Here is a 16,478-nt window from a genome sequence, read left to right as displayed (position 1 = left end):
CTTTTCAAAAGCAGGGTTGTGAAGATTTGGCTTCAAACTTCTCAACATGTTAATCAGACTTGTTCAGTTAGAACTGTCTAGGACTTAAAGAAAAACAAATGCAGGCTGTGTCTAAATTTTTTACAGAATCATGCATTCATGCCAGAAAACAGCACAGAACTACAAATTCAAGCAAAATAACCCTCACTTGCAGCTGCAAGAGGGCTAGCAATTTTTTTCAAATGCACCCCATAGATAAAGCGATCCAAACAGGCACTTACAGTTCAGTTCAGTTCAGTCGCTCAGTCGTGTCCGACTCTCCGCGACCCCATGAATCACAGCACGCCAGGCCTCCCTGTCCATCACCAACTCCCGGAGTACACTCAAACTCATGTCCACAGAGTCGGTGATGCCATCCAGCCATCTCATTCTCCGTCGTCCCCTTCTCCTCCCGCCCCCAACCTTTCCCAGCATCAGAGTCTTTTCCAGTGAGTCAACTCGTCTCATGAGGTGGCCAAAGTATTGGAGTTTCAGCTTTAGCATCAGTCCCTCCAATGAACATCCAGGATTGATCTCCTTTAGAATGGACTGGTTGGATCTCCTTGCAGTATAAGGGACTCTCAAGAGTCTTCTCCAACACCACAGTTCAAAAGCATCGATTCTTCGGCGATCAGCCTTCTTCACATCCAACTCTCACATCCATACATGACCACGGGAAAAACCATTGCCTTGACTAGACGGACCTTGGTCGGCAAAGTAATGTCTCTGCTTTTTAATATACTATCAAGGTTGGTCATAACTTTCCTTCCAAGGAGCAAGCGTCTTTTAATTTCATGGCTGCAATCAGCATCTGCAGTGATTTTGGAGCCCAAAAAAACAAAGTCTGACACTGTTTCCACTGTTTTTCCATCTATTTCCCATGAAGTGATGGGACCAGATGCCATGATCTTTGTTTTCTGAATGTTGAGCTTCAAGCCAACCTTTTCACTCTCCTCTTTCACTTTCATCAAGAGGCTTTTGAGTTCCTCTTCACTTTCTGCCATAAGGGTAGTGTCATCTGCATATCTGAGGTTATTGATATTTCTCCCAGCAATCTTGATTCCAGCTTGTGCTTCTTCCAGCCCAGCGTTCCTCATGATGTAGAGTACCAATTCTGATATTAAGAGAAAAACAATGAGGCTGGAATATGGGTCTTTGTTTTCTTCAGTGGGTTCTATTTTCAGATACCATTTTCCTCCCTTGCTCAAAATAGCCATTATGATTCCAGAAATAATGATTAATAATACATTGTGTCCCAGGCTGTGCCTTATCCAGTGATAACTTACAAGTAAGGAACTTCTTATCCACACCCCCTGAAGTTGTATGTAAGAGTAAAAGCCACAACAGTACTTCAAACACTATAAACATCTAAGATAAAAAGTATCACACTATTAATTCTTCCATAACATGAATTAGAGGGAAAATTATACAAATTACTGAAAAACATAAAATACAGCTATTTTAAGTTAGATATTGCCACTTTTATTCATATAAAACTTACATTTACATTAGTTTACACTTACATGTGCACGCACACATATGTTACAGAAAAATACATTAAGCAGGCAATATAAAAAATCCTTAGCCATTTTTTGTGGTCATTCTAGATTGCTTAGACATCATAGCAAATGCCTGATTTAACATTGCAAAATATGTACAAACTAAAAGCATAATCTGTTTTAATAACTTCCCAGAGATGATTTTATATTACCATAACTGTTCATTCTGTTTGTTGCCTTTATATCAACAGAAAGCACGCACTGGATAAACTAGAGAAGTATTTGCGAGGAAAAACATGAAAACATTTTGATCCCTTAAGTAGTTTTAATATTTCTCTCTGTGATTTTGTATACACTAGTAGTTTGGAAAACTATTTCTTTAATAGGACTTCCTCCTACAAAGGAAGCCTATTTCCCCTCCCACTCCATCCAAAATTACAGTCACAACAATGAGGTTTGACTGCAGCCTAAACAGTATAATAATGCTGATTTTTCCCATCATGTCCATCACCTGGAGCATTAAAGGAAAGCACTTGATTTCCTATCTTTGTTTCCTGAAGAGGTTCAGAGACTGTGCATTCTAATGCCAGGCCTGGATCAGCAAAAAACTGGCTCATCTCCAGGCCCATTCAGAGAGATGCACAGAGGTGTGGTCAACATCTGCCTACAAGATGGCTTGTTTGGAAAGGGTTAAAGGCAAGCTATGGGTCTCTTGCCACCATTCCCAGCATTTGCATCAGCCTTGGGAAGTGATGTCACACACCTGCAATGCACATGCAAACTGTAAACACATCACCAACATTGACTCCGTGTCTCCCACTTCAAATCATGCCCAGCTGCCTCACACTGAGTTCCTCCACTGCCAAACTCACCGGTCTGTGAAAACATAAAGGTCTTATGCTAATAGCAGTGAAGCAGATTCAAGTTTTATACCACCAGGCTGTGTATAGGTTTGCTTTCATTGATTACTTCTTGCCATTTCCAGAATCACAGAGAGGGAACTGTAATAAATCCTAAAGATTATGCAATACAGTATACTCTCATTTCACAAATAATTAAATCATACCTCTACTATTGCTTTCACCGATTGTTCCTGTTCGCTCTTCTTCTAATCAGACTTAAGAATGGGGACTGGGATTTAAAGCACTTTTTTCTATCGCTAGAACTTAATCTCCAGCAGATATTCAAATCTGATAAACAAATGGATGGAGAGATGAGTGACTTCTTAGAAACTTTCACAGAGCTACCTTGGATGACTTGGTCAATTTACTTAACTTTTCTAAAACTAAGTTTTGAGTAATAAATGGGAATAATTAATAGCATCTTCCTCAAATAATCACTGAGTGGATTTCTTGAGATAATGCTATTCCAAAGTCCCATACACAGCCAGAAACATAAAATGGACTCTGTAAATATTCAGTTCAGTTCAGTTCAGTCGCTCAGTCGTGTCCGACTCTCCACGACCCCATGAATCACAGCACGCCAGGCCTCCCTATCCATCACCAACTCCCAGAGTTCACTCAAACTCATGTCCACAGAGTCGGTGATGCCATCCAGCCATCTCAATCTCAGTGGTCCCCTTCTCCTCCCGCCCCCAACCTTTCCCAGCAGCTTCCTGCTAATTTCTCAGTGGTAGTAGTATTGTGCATGCTTAGTTGCTCGCTCACCTCCGACTCTTTGCGATCCTATGGACTGTAGCTCAGAAGGCTTATCTATCCATGGGACTTTCCAGGCAAGAATACTGGAGTGGGCTGCCATTTCCTCCCCCAGGGGATCTTCCCGACCCAGGGATGGAACCTGTGTCTCCTGCATCTACTACATCAACAAGCAAATTATTTACCACTAAGCCACCTGGGAAGTGCCAATGGTAGTATATTACGCTCCATTACTCCTTGTTACTATCACTTGGTTCATCCTATCTGTGTGTCAAGGGCTTTACCTCAACTTACAGTCTTTCTTTTCATCGATCTACCATCAGTCAGGGGTGACATCAACATCCACATAAGTAACTCATCAAGCCCTTTTTTCACACTTTACTGATATTTTCATCTCCAATAACTTCCACTTTTAATCCTTCACCTATATATGTCCTATGAGCATATAGTACACATTCTCTCTGGAATCAGTCTACAAGATAGAAATGTTAGTTCCATCAATAGTTATGGTTATGTTACCAGCTACTCATTTTTAGGTTCTCTATAAACTTAAGTTACCTTATTTGGTAAAGGGGATTATAAAGGTAATTACTCTACAGTACTTTGTATACAGTAATACTCTATTGTTAGTTCCTATTATTCTTATACCCCAAACTACACCACCTCTGAAATATGGAACCCAAACATTAATGTATAATGTTTGGAAACTCAAGTTATTCCACCTCTTTGCAGCTAAAGATGGAGAAGCTCTATACAGTCAGCAAAAACAAGACCGGGAGCTGACTGTGGCTCACGTCATGAACTCCTTATTGCCATTTTCAGACTTAAATTGAAGAAAGTGGGGAAAACCACTAGACCATTCAGGTATGACCTAAATCAAATCCCTTATGACTATAAAGTGGAAGTGAGAAATAGATTTAAGGGACCAGATCTGATAGAGTGCCTGATGAACTATGGATGGAGGTTCGTGACATTGTACAGGAGACAGGGATCAAGACCATCCCCAAGAAAAAGAAATGCAAAAAGGCAAAATGGCTTCTTGAGGAGACCTTACAAATGGCTGTGAAAAGGAGAGAAGTGAAAAGCAAAGGAGAAGAGGAAAGATATATCCATTTGAATGCAGAGTTCCAAAGAATAGCAAGGAGATACAAGAAAGCCTTCCTCGGTGATCAATGCAAAGAAATAGAGAAAAACAATAGAAAAGGAAAGACCAGAGATCTCATCAAGAAAATTCAAAATACCAAGGGAACATTTCATGCAAAGATGGGATCAATAAAGGACAGAAATGCTATGGACCTACCAGAAGTCCAGAAGATATTAAGAAAAGACGGCAAGAATACACAGAAGAATTGTACAAAAAATATCTCCACGACCCAGATAATCATGATGGTATGTTCACTTACCTAGAGCCAGAAATCTTGGAATGTGAAGTCAAGTGGGCCTTAGGAAGCATCACTATGCACAAAGCTAGTGGAGGTGATGGAATTCCAGTTGAGCTATTTCAAATCTTGAAAGATGATGCTGTGAAAGTGCTGCACTCAATATGTCTCAGCAAATTTGGAAAACTCAGCAGGGGCCACAGGATTGGAAAAGGTCAGTTTTCATTCTAATCCCAAAGAAAGGCAATGTCAAAGAATGATAAAATACCACACAATTGCACTCATCTCACACGCTAGTAAAGTCATGCTCAAAATTCTCCAAGCCAGGCTTCAGCAATACGTGAACCATGAACTTCCAGATGTTCAAGCTGGTTTTAGAAAAGGCAGAGGAACCAGATATCAAATTGCCAACATCTTCTGGATCATCAAAAAACCAAGAGTTCCAGAAAAACATCTATTTCTGCTTTATTGACTATGCCAATGCCTTTGACTGTATAGATCACAATAAACTGTTGAAAATTCTGAAAGAGATGGGAATACCAGACCACCTGACCTGCCTCTTGAGAAACCTGTACGCAGGGCAGGAAGCAATAGTTAGAACTGGACATGGAACAACAGACTGGTTCCAAATAGGAAAAGGAGTATGTTAAGGCTATATATTGTCACCCTGCTTATTTAACTTCTATGCAGAGTACATCATGAGGAACGCTGGGCTAGAAGAAGCACAAACTGGAATCAAGTTTGCCAGGAGAAATATCAATAACCTCAGATATGCAGATGACACCACCCTTATGGCAGAAAGTGAAGAGGAACTAATGAGCCTCTTGATGAAAGTGAAGGAGGAGAGTGAAAAAGTTGGCTTAAATCTCAACATTCAGAAAACTAAGATCATGGTATCCAGTCCTATCACTTCATGGCAAATAGATGGGGAAGCAATGGAAACAGTGGCTGACTTTATTTTTGGGGGGCTCCAAAATTACTGTAGATAGCGATTGCAGCCGTGAAATCAAAAGATGCTTACTCCCTGGAAGGAAAGTTATGACTAACCTAGACAGCATATTAAAATGCACAGACATTATTTTGTCAACAAAGGTCCATCTAGTCAAGGCTATGGTTTTCCCAGTGATCGTGCATGGATGTGAGAGTTGGACTATAATAAGCTGAGCACCAAAGAATTGATGCTTTTGAACTGAGGTGTTGGAGAAGACTCTTGAGAGTCCCTTGGACTGCAAGGAAATCCTACCAGTCCATCCTAAAGGAGATCAGTCCTGGGTGTTCATTGGAAGGACTTATGTTGAAGCTGAAACTACAATACTTTGGCCACCTGATGCGAAGAGCTAACTCATGGAAAAGACTCTGATGCTGGGAAAGATCGAGGGCAGGAGGAGAAGGGGACGACAGAGGATGAGATGGTTGGATGGCATCACCAACTTAATGGACTTGAGTTTGGGTAAACTCCAGGAGTTGGTGATGGACAGCGAAACCTGGTGTGCTGCGGTTAATGGGGTTGCAAAGAGTCGGACATGACTGAGCAACTGAACTGAACTGAACCTCTTTTACTGTTTTAAATACCTGAAAATAAATTAGAACTAAAAAGGGCGGGGGCATAAGGCAAGCAGAAGTTCTTAAAGAAAATAAGAGCTTCAAAACAAACATAATCATTGGGTATCCAAAAATAACAATGATTATAATAGTTTTATATTAATTGATTTTATATATAGTGTACTGAGAGTAACACCCAGTCCAAAAGTACACCAATATATTTACATTATATGAATTATGAACACTTACTATGTATGGGCATGTTTCCCTGGTGGCTTAGTGGTAAAAAATCTGCCTGCCAATACAAGAGGTGCAAGAGACATGGGTTCAAGCCCTAGGTCAGGGAGATCCCTGGAGTAGGAAATGGCAACCCACTCAAGTATTCTTGCCTGGGAAATCCCATGGACAGAGAAGCCTGGCGAGGCTACAGTCTAGGGGGTCGCAAAGGGTTGGATAGGACTTAGCAACTAAACAGCAACAAATACAGGTGAGAAAACTGAGGGTTCAAAGAAACTCAGTAACTCACCCTAGTTACACATCTAGCATATTGCAGAGCTGGAATTCAAATCCACAGATACAATGCCACACTGACAGTTCATGCATGGTGTAGCTGGGGTTTAGAGCCAGTCATTTTGATATCAGAACTGTGCTCTTAATTACTTTGTCTCTCTCTAAATTACTAACACCCCAGAATACAGTGACAGAAACTTAAAAAATATACACATACATCACATACATTTGTTCAGGGCTTCCATGGTGGCTCAGATAGTAAAGAATCTGCCTGCAATGCAGGAGACCCAGGTTTGATCCTTGGGTCAGAAAGATCCCCTGGAGAAGAAAATGGCAACCCACTCCAGTGTTCTTGCCTGGGAAATCCCATGGACAGAGGAGCATGGTGGGCTACAGTCCACGGGGTTGCAGAGTCAGATACAACTGAGCTACTAACACTTTTACTTTCACTCACATTTGTTCAATCAAATTTTCATATCAAACTATTTCATTTCAATCAATTTGATCTTGGCTAAAGTTTACATTGTTTTAAGCCTGATGAGCCCTGCCTTTCAGGGCCAATGTTAGACTTGACATGCAGCGTCCTGTCAGGTTTTCCAGGGTGTGCACAGATGGAGATGGGACCCTGAATCTCAGCGTGTCTTTCCTGTTTTCCAGAATTTTTCACTTCACCGATGTATGAAGACTTGTAGCCAGCATAACTGAGCAAATACAATGGCAACATGTGTTTTTTTGAGTTCCATTCTGCTGCCATTGAGTCAGTTTATTTTCAATACAAAGATTAGTCTGGTTACAACAGGCTTTCCGGCCACCATGGGGTAGGGACCTGGGCTACGACACAAGTCCATCTTGTAAATAATCAACTTCAAAGTCAACCTTTCTGGAGTTTCTGTACAGCAGTGTCCTCCAGGAACATCCTTTCTACAGCCATCTGGCACTCATGTTTTTGGTTCACCTCCTGAGTTCTCACCAGGGCCACAAAGTAAAGGAAGTAATAATTCTTCTCTGGACACCACTCTTCCTAAAGCAGAGCCACCTGAATAGTTCTACATCCATGCTCAGAACAGTTTCCTGCCAGGGTCACAAGTCTATCAGCTGCGGTGTGGTTTAGGCTCTGGAGTGAGTAATCAGGCAATGGGTGAGTAGAGGCAGCAATTCAATAGTGCTATTTGTGGTCTTCCAGTTCTCTGGGGCAGGAATTCAAGAGTTAAGATGAAGAGGGGGAAATAACATTAGCCTGTAATTTAGCAGTAACCCTTCATGATAATCTTATTGAACATACTGTCATTCTTTATCAACTTTTCCCTCCATTTCAGAACAATACCATCACACTGGGCTTCCCTGGTGGCTGGACAGTAAAGAACACACCTGCCAATGCAGAAGACACAGGAGACATGCCTTCAGTCCCTGGGTTTGGAAGATCCCTCGCAGAAGGAAAAGGTAACCCAGTGCTCTTGCCTGGAAAGTGCCATGAACAGAAAATCCTGGCAGGCTACAGTCCACTGAGTTGCAAAATGTCAGACTCAACTGAGTGCACAGATACACACACATCCTATATGATCTACAGCCTATACCTCTCGAAAACATAGACATTCTCTTACATAATTCTATATTCTTGCCTGAGAAATTCCATAGACAGAAGAGCCTGGCAGGGTACAGTTCCTGGGCTCACAAAAGAGTCAGACGCGACTTAGCGACTAAACAAAAATATCCTCATACTGAGGAAATAATAAGCAAAATATTTCTTCTCAAAGTTTTTTCTCAACAATTACAGATCATAAAGAATAAAAGACACCTCCTATATATGACAGATTACTCTCATCTATAAATCAGTTAAAAGAAAAAAATATTCAGTTTTAAATTTCTAGGCATGATGGTGAAAATGACATCAAAAGAACTAAAAGTGTTTACACCAATTATTGAATGAAATTTACCTTTAGATACATCAGTAAGTGCTGTAACTTCTTTACAAATAAAGATTATCAGCACACACATTTGGTTAGCAATAAAATGTCAGCAGAATCAAGTCAACTTTGTCAATGATACCCATATCTTGTACTCCTTACCCTAACTCATTCTGTCTTAAGTCTCTTACCCCTTGGACATGCGTTTCTCCTCAGTGTTTGAGGAAATCTGGGATGCTTAGGCTAATGAACATACATACCAAAAGGAATAAAGAGATTAAGAATATGTAACGCAATAAAAATTACTATGATTTTCAAGGTGATATAGAGCTAAAAATTCTAGATATTTGCTCTTCACCACCATGTTTCAATGTATTGAATTATATTTCATACTGTATATTAAAGTAAGAACTTTTGTCATTATTATTTTTGAGCAACCTTTTTGTTGTTGTTGTTTGGTCACTCAGTCATGTCCAATTCTTTGCAACACCACAGACTGCAGCATGCCAGGCCCCTCTGTTCTTCACCATCTCCTGGAGCTTGCTCAAACTCATGTCCATTGAGTCAGTGATGCCATCCAACTATCTCATCCTCTGTCATCCCCTTCTCCTCCTGCCTTCATTTTTTCCCAGTATCAGGGTCTTTTCTAATGAGTCGGCTCATCACAACAGGTGGCCAAAGTACTGGGGCTTCAGCTTCATCATCAGTCCTTCCAACAAATATTCAGGATTGATTTTCTTTAGGATTGACTGGTTTGAGCTCCTCGCAGTCCAAGGGACTCTCAAGAGTCTTCTCCAACACCACAGTTCAAAAGCATCAATTCTTTGGCACTCACCCTTCTTTACGGTCCAGCTTTCGCATCCATACATGACTACTAGAAAAACTATAGCTTTAACTATACATAGCTTTGTTGGCAAAGTAACATCTCTGCTTTTTAATATGCTGTCTAGGTTTGTCATTGCTTTTCTTCCAAGGAGCAAATGTGTTTTAATTTCATGCCTGCAGTCACCATCTGCAGTGATTTTGGAGCCCAAGAAAATAAAGTCTCTCACTGTTTCCATCATTTCCCCATCTATTTGCCATGAAGTGATGGGACTGAATGCTCATCTGTAAAATAAGACAACCGCTCTGCTGATTTCAAAAATAACCCAGCTCTCTGAGAGATCTTCAATAAATTTATCATGATTTCACCTTAGCTCAACTTAATCCAAAATCTGGAGTATTTGGAATCATGTGCTAAACCAAACTAAATCAAACTTTCATCAGGTATTACACAAAAACATTGGAGATAACAGGATATTAAAACATCAGTGTAATTCTTTGTTCAGAATAATGTTTGCTTCATGGAGAATGACCGCCAATAGTTAAAAAGAAACTGGGTTCTGCCACTTCTCAATCTTTGAATGTTTGAGGAGATACTCTGTTATCACTACCAAATTTAAAACCCAGCTCTGTCCGTCAATATTAAAGGCTCGTCCACAACAGGCAGTTGAAATACACACACACAAATATGCATACACACAAAGTCCTTCTGCCTTATAACTATACAAATAGAAAAGTTCATTCAATCTTTACATTCTTAATAATACCCTGCTTCGCAGAGCACAGCACAAAAAATCATGCATCAACATCAACTTCTAACAATGCTTGTTATACACAGCCCAAGGCACATATTCAGAAAAAGAACATTTCACAAATTCCCCGAGTTGAAAGTTCTCCTTTTGACTCTTTTAGCTTAGTCACCATTTCTAATTCTTCTCAGTCCACATATCTGCTAGAGCACAACACAAAACAAGTGCTGGAAACAAGAACAGTAAAGTCCCAGCTGCATGTATGAAAGAAAAAACATGTGTATAATATTGTTTCCAAGCACATATCAATAAAATATATTTATCCTCAATTCGTAATATTTAGATTCCAAAAGAATTAAAGACTGAGAATTAAAATAATGCATCAATTAGAGAGCAAAAATGCATCATGTTTTTAACATTTGAACTTTTCATTCTGCATTGGGGTATAGCCAATTAACAATGTTCTAATGGTTTCAGGTGAACAACAAAGGGACTCAGCCATACATATACATGTATCCAATTCTCCACCAAATGACCCTCCCATCCAGGCTGCCACATAACTTTGAGCAGACTTCTATGAAAAAGGCATCATTTTTGCCTCAGCCTGTCATCTGTGGTGAATCACATTTTTTAGTTTAACCCAATTTAAGTATAAAAATGAAATAATTCAGAAAATCAGACAATAGCAATAGTCTTCTGGCCCCTTAACTATTATTAGGACATATGACCAGTTCAGTTCAGTTCAGTTCAGTTCATTTCAGTATCTCAGTCGTGTCCGACTCTTTGCAACCCCATGAATCACAGCACGCCAGGCCTCCCTGTTCATCACCAACTCCCGGAGTTCACTCAAACTCACCTCCATCGAGTCGGTGATGCCATCCAGCCATCTCATCCTCTGTCGTCCCCTTCTCCTCCCGCCCCCAATCCTTCCCAGCATCAGAGTCTTTTCCAGTGAGTCAACTGGTCGCATGAGGTGGCCAAAGTATTGCAGTTTCAGCTTTAGCATCAGTCCTTCCAATGAACACCCAGGATTGATCTCCTTTAGAATGGACTGGTTGGATCTCCTTGCAGTCCAAGGGACTCTCAAGAGTCTTCTCCAGCACCACAGTTCAGAAGCATCAATTCTTCGGCGATTAGCTTTCTTCACAGGCCAACTCTCACATCCATACATGACCACGGGGAAAACCATAGCCTTGACTAGACGGACCTTTGTTGGCAAAGAAATGTCTCGGCTTTTTAATATACTATCTAGGTTGGTCATAACTTTCCTTCCAAGGAGTAAGCGTCTTTTAATTTCATGGCTGCAATCAGCACCTGCAGTGATTTTGGAGCCCCAAAAAATAAAGTCTGACACTGTTTCCACTGTTTCCCCATCTATTTCCCATGAAGTGATGGGACCAGATGCCATGATCTTTGTTTTCTGAATGTTGAGCTTCAAGCCAACCTTTTCACTCTCCTCTTTCACTTTCATCAAGAGGCTTTTTAGTTCTTCTTCATTTCCTTACACAATTGTCCTAACAATTTTCAAAAAGTATTTCTACTCTACTCTTACATGTAAAAAGTTAAGTATTGAAGTCTCTAAAATAGTATCTTATAAAGAGTATGTATGGAAAATAATTCACATTTATATTAGTAGGCAATCAACAGCCAGATACATGTGGTCTTCTATATACAGTAAGAACTAATTTTTACCTCTTTAATATTTCACCATCTATATACTTTTTTACTTTCTCCTCACATCCATTTTAATTTCATTTAATCCTCACTGCAATATGGCAAAGTAAGTATGGTTATTTTCAGTTTATCACCAAGAAAAAAGCAACTTAAGTAAGGGAAGTTAAGTAACTTATTCAGAGTCTCACCACTGCTACATGACAGTCACCAAACATGAACAACTATGACTCAAACACAGAGTGCGTGCTTAGCTGCTCAGCCATGTCCGACCCCCCACAACCCCATGTACTGTAGCCCACCAGGCTCCTCTGTCCATGGGATTTTTCAGGCGAGAACACTGGAGTGGATTGCCATTTCCTTCTCCATCTAACATAAAGTTCAGTTCAGTTCAGTTCAGTCGCTCAGTCGTGTCCGACTCTCGCGACCCCATGAATCACAGCACGCCAGGCCTCCCTGTCCATCACCAACTCCCGGAGGTCACTCAAACTCATGTCCACAGAGTCGGTGATGACATCCAGCCATCTCATTCTCTGTCATCCCCGTCTCCTCCCACCCCCAATCCCTCCTAGCATCAGACTCTTTTCCAGTGAGTCAACTCATCGCATCTAAGAATCCCCAATATCTAAAAAAATTAACTTGATCCCACTTTGCCAGAACTCATCCCTACAGACTGCCTAGTGTCAAGGCTTATGTCATAGGAAATGTTATTAAATGCCCTCTATGAAGTTCCAGATTGAAAATAAATATAGGCAAACAATATAAGCCATCAACCATCACCTTGTCTTCCAAAGAAATCTGTGGTGTACAGCAGATCCTAAAAACATTTATCCAAAAGTATGACATTCAATACCTATGAAAACTTTACTTTAACATAAAGTTTTATTTAACAATCTTTTCCAAAATACTAAGCTTCATTCAATATAAAGTTTGGAAATAAGGTGATACATTTTTCTTAATATCCTACCCTTTGTTGTTTGCTTTTTTTCCCCCACCTTTAAATTCCCTGTTTTTCACTGCTTTGTATGTACTAACCATTCAATAACACCAAAAACTAGTAGGTTTTACATAACAGAAAACATAAGTCTCTAAGTTTAAAGATTTCACCATATGGTAAGAGTATGGAAGCAAAATATACGTACCTTCAGAACTACCATGTTTTTACATATGACTATTATGTTTCCATGATCCTTTGTGAGCAGCAGTATTATCTACTAATTATTGAGTGCCTGTTTTATGTCAGAAACTATATAAGTGCTTTCTGCATCTCATTTTACTCCAGATACAAGCTTTTCAGCTATTATCATAAAGAAAGAAAGAAAACAACCTCAGAAGGGTTAAATAATTTGATCAAACTGATACAATTACCTAATGACAGTCTCTAACTCAAGTCTGTCTGACTTCACTTACTTCATCTACCAAAGTCAGATAAGGCCCAGGTTCAAATCCCAGAACTCTCACCAAAGCAGCACTAAAATTGTTTGGAAAGGCAATAAATTTTAACTTAATAAGTTCGCTAAACTGAGAATGAGTGTGGCCTGTTCAGAGACACTCTAAAAATATGCGTGTGTTGGAGCAGATTCTTCCCATTGGAAGGTGCCTGTTCATTCTCTAAAGTACAGTTAGAGGAAGGTTGAGAGAAGATGGTACCAAACCGGATTCATGCCAACTATGGACACCATATGTAGGAAATCACCCTTCAATATAATTATTATGTAATTGCCAGAATGAGACAATTACCACACTCTAAACTGCAAACTTCACTAGTGAAGAATACCTGAAATTTTATTCAAACAGAGATTCGGCTTTTTCCTTTAATTCCATGAAGGTTTTGCCCATTCAGTAGCTCGCAACATCCTCTGTAGAGTCACTGAATTTTGAAGGAAACAATAAAGCTATCACCATCAGTTAAAAATGGCTGATGTCCCATCCTGAAACCCTGCTAATTAAAACTGCATGTGCAGAGAATCTATATTTGTCCCAGTAGATGACCACAGTGACCTTTTATGTCTGGGGATTTGGTAATACATCTTGGGTTGGGCCATACTGGAAAGTATGAGTGATGACTCCAGACAAGAACTGATTTATCTAATTCAGAATGTCAGAGTGTCAATACCATCTGTTATTCACCGCATTATCTTACATTCTCTTCCTAAATTTTCAGTAAGTTACTTACAATATATACGTACCCAGACTCAGTTTTGTTTTGTTGCAGTATCTTCTGATGGACAGGATGGATGGTAGAAGAACAGGGCACTGATGTTAGAGTCGTGTTCTCTGGCAGAAACAGAAAAGTTTACATAACACCTACACAGATGGTAGTTCAAACCAGCTATTCCATTTTCTACTTTCAGTTAACTGAGGTTAATTGAAATGAATGATATTCTCAAGCAAAGAGACAATTCCTTGTTAGCAAAACAAAAACCAAAAATACTGCACTTTGTATTTCTCATTCTCAAACCCAGCCCTTCCATCTTAATAACTATTGCCTGTACTGAGGAAACTACATCAGACATACCTAAAGCCTGTACTCAGGAAAGTACATCAGACATACCTACACCTCCCTATCCATGCAGCAGCTTAATTCTAATTTGGCTTCAACTCTAATTTAAAATAAATTTTTACTTTTTATGAATCCAAATATTTATCTCACCTAACAAATGAATCTCAGCTTTATCACTGTACCAAGATAAATTCATATATCAGAGGGAGTTTGGTGGCATTCTGAAGAAAAGAGAAAAAAATAGGCTTCCTCATTCAAACTAGCACAATACAGATATGTTTCAAAGCCATCATTTCAGGTTTGTGTGAACAAACTTTATCTATATATCATTATCATGTGGCTACAAAGGATAAAGCCAAAGATGATTGTAAAGAATCAGCTGACCTAATGCTAGAAAAGGATGCAAAATGGCTCCAATCTACACTTGAGTGCCTTTGATTTCTTACTTACATGGAAGAGGGAAGTGAATAGAAAGAATTTAGTTACATAAGAATATTATGAAAACAAATTCTTGGAGTATTCCACGGCATAATTTTGAAGAGGTTCCTGGAGCATTAATCCAACATAAAAAGGCAGAAACAACAGGCTGATTATCTAAATCTGTATTATGTTTCTAGGTCCTGTCAGTGGGCCTGATTAACAACCCTAGAATTAGGGCTCCAAAGTTGTTCCAACTATGAAAATGTCTCTACGGCAAAACCTACAGTAATTTTATGGCTTAAAGAAAAAACATACTTCATTTTAAAAAAAAAAAAAGCCACCACAGCAGATTTTTAAAAATCTCTTGCCCATCTTAGAATCCTTTGGGAGAATTTGGGAAAAAATTATCTATATATAAAAGTGATAACAAGAATTGAAAAATAAGAATGTGAGATGTATATGTATGTGTCTCTTGTTATGAAAACCATCAGATTCTGAAACAGCAGCAGCCATCTACTCACAAGTGAACCGTACATACTACAGTCGCCACTACCGTAGCTCTCTGAAAGCATCCAGCAAGAGATATTCGCTAGGATTTAATCCTAACGCTGGAATTCTCCCCTAGTCAAAAAGAGTTCTTCCAAATCATGGATTGTCAGCCTGGGGTCTGTGAACAGGCTTTGGGGAAGAACATAAAACTGTGATAAATTGTGCAAGGATATGGACTTTATGTATTTTCCTATGGAAAGAGTATATAGAATTTATTATATTTGCAAAGGGCCTCCTGAGTTTATCTCTTTTTTTTAAAGTATGAACAACTATTTAGGATCCTGAACAAATGAAACCATATCATTTGTTCTAGTTTTCTGTTTTAGGGATCTCCCTTTACTAAACTGAACTGAACTGAACTTTACTAAACCCAGCAAGGCCACTTGAGACACATAAGACAGTTGAACATTACCACTTAATTAATCATTAATGACCTATGACTTTCTCTTTAACTTACAAAGTATCCTCAGTAGAATGCAACTCATAATTCTCCATCGTTGTACTTGGTCAGCGTTGGTTGTGACTATTTGTACCCATTGCAGTGATTATATCTCATTAGTATTTGATTATGGTGGGTGATTCCACACTCTCCTGAGTCCTCATTAATCACCATTTAACATACTCCAAAATACTTTTCTAAAAAAAAGGTTTGCTTTTTCCTCTGTTACAATCTTTGTCTTTCTTTCAGATATAGGGTAATCTCAAAACACTCAAACAGCATCTCTTTAATATTTCTGGTGGAATTAATGAGCATCAAGATGAAAAATCTATTAACAATAGATTCAATATTATTAATAATTGTTTTAATACTATTTTGTCTTACCAGATCAATTCTCTTTTAAATTGTTCCACATCCTCTCTACTTTATTATTTCTTTTATTGTCAACATATAACATCTAAGGTCTCAGACATTATATAATATCCAAGATCTCAGGTTTTTATTCCCAAATTTCCGACTTCACCAGCTATGTGACCTTGGAAAATTTTCTTAACCACTCTGAGTCTCAGTTTTACATTTGAAAACTGAGCCTAACAATATAGTACCTACATCATTGGTTCTTGGGAAGATTAAGTAAGAAAGTGTTAGTCGCTCAGTCGTGACCGACTCTTCACAACCCATGGACTGTAGCCCGCCAGGCTCCTCTGTCCATGAGATTCTCCAGGCAGGAATACTGGGGTGGGTTGCCATTTCCTACTCCAGGGAAAAGTAAGAAAATGGGTATAAAACACAAGGCACACAGAAATGTTTCAGTTCAG

Source organism: Moschus berezovskii, chromosome 19 (genome assembly GCF_049115385.1).
Source record: "Moschus berezovskii isolate FMDL1 chromosome 19, NW_MosBer_1.0, whole genome shotgun sequence".
In the NCBI taxonomy this organism is placed as follows: Eukaryota; Metazoa; Chordata; class Mammalia; order Artiodactyla; family Moschidae; genus Moschus; species Moschus berezovskii.
Note: the sequence above shows the minus strand (reverse complement) of the source record.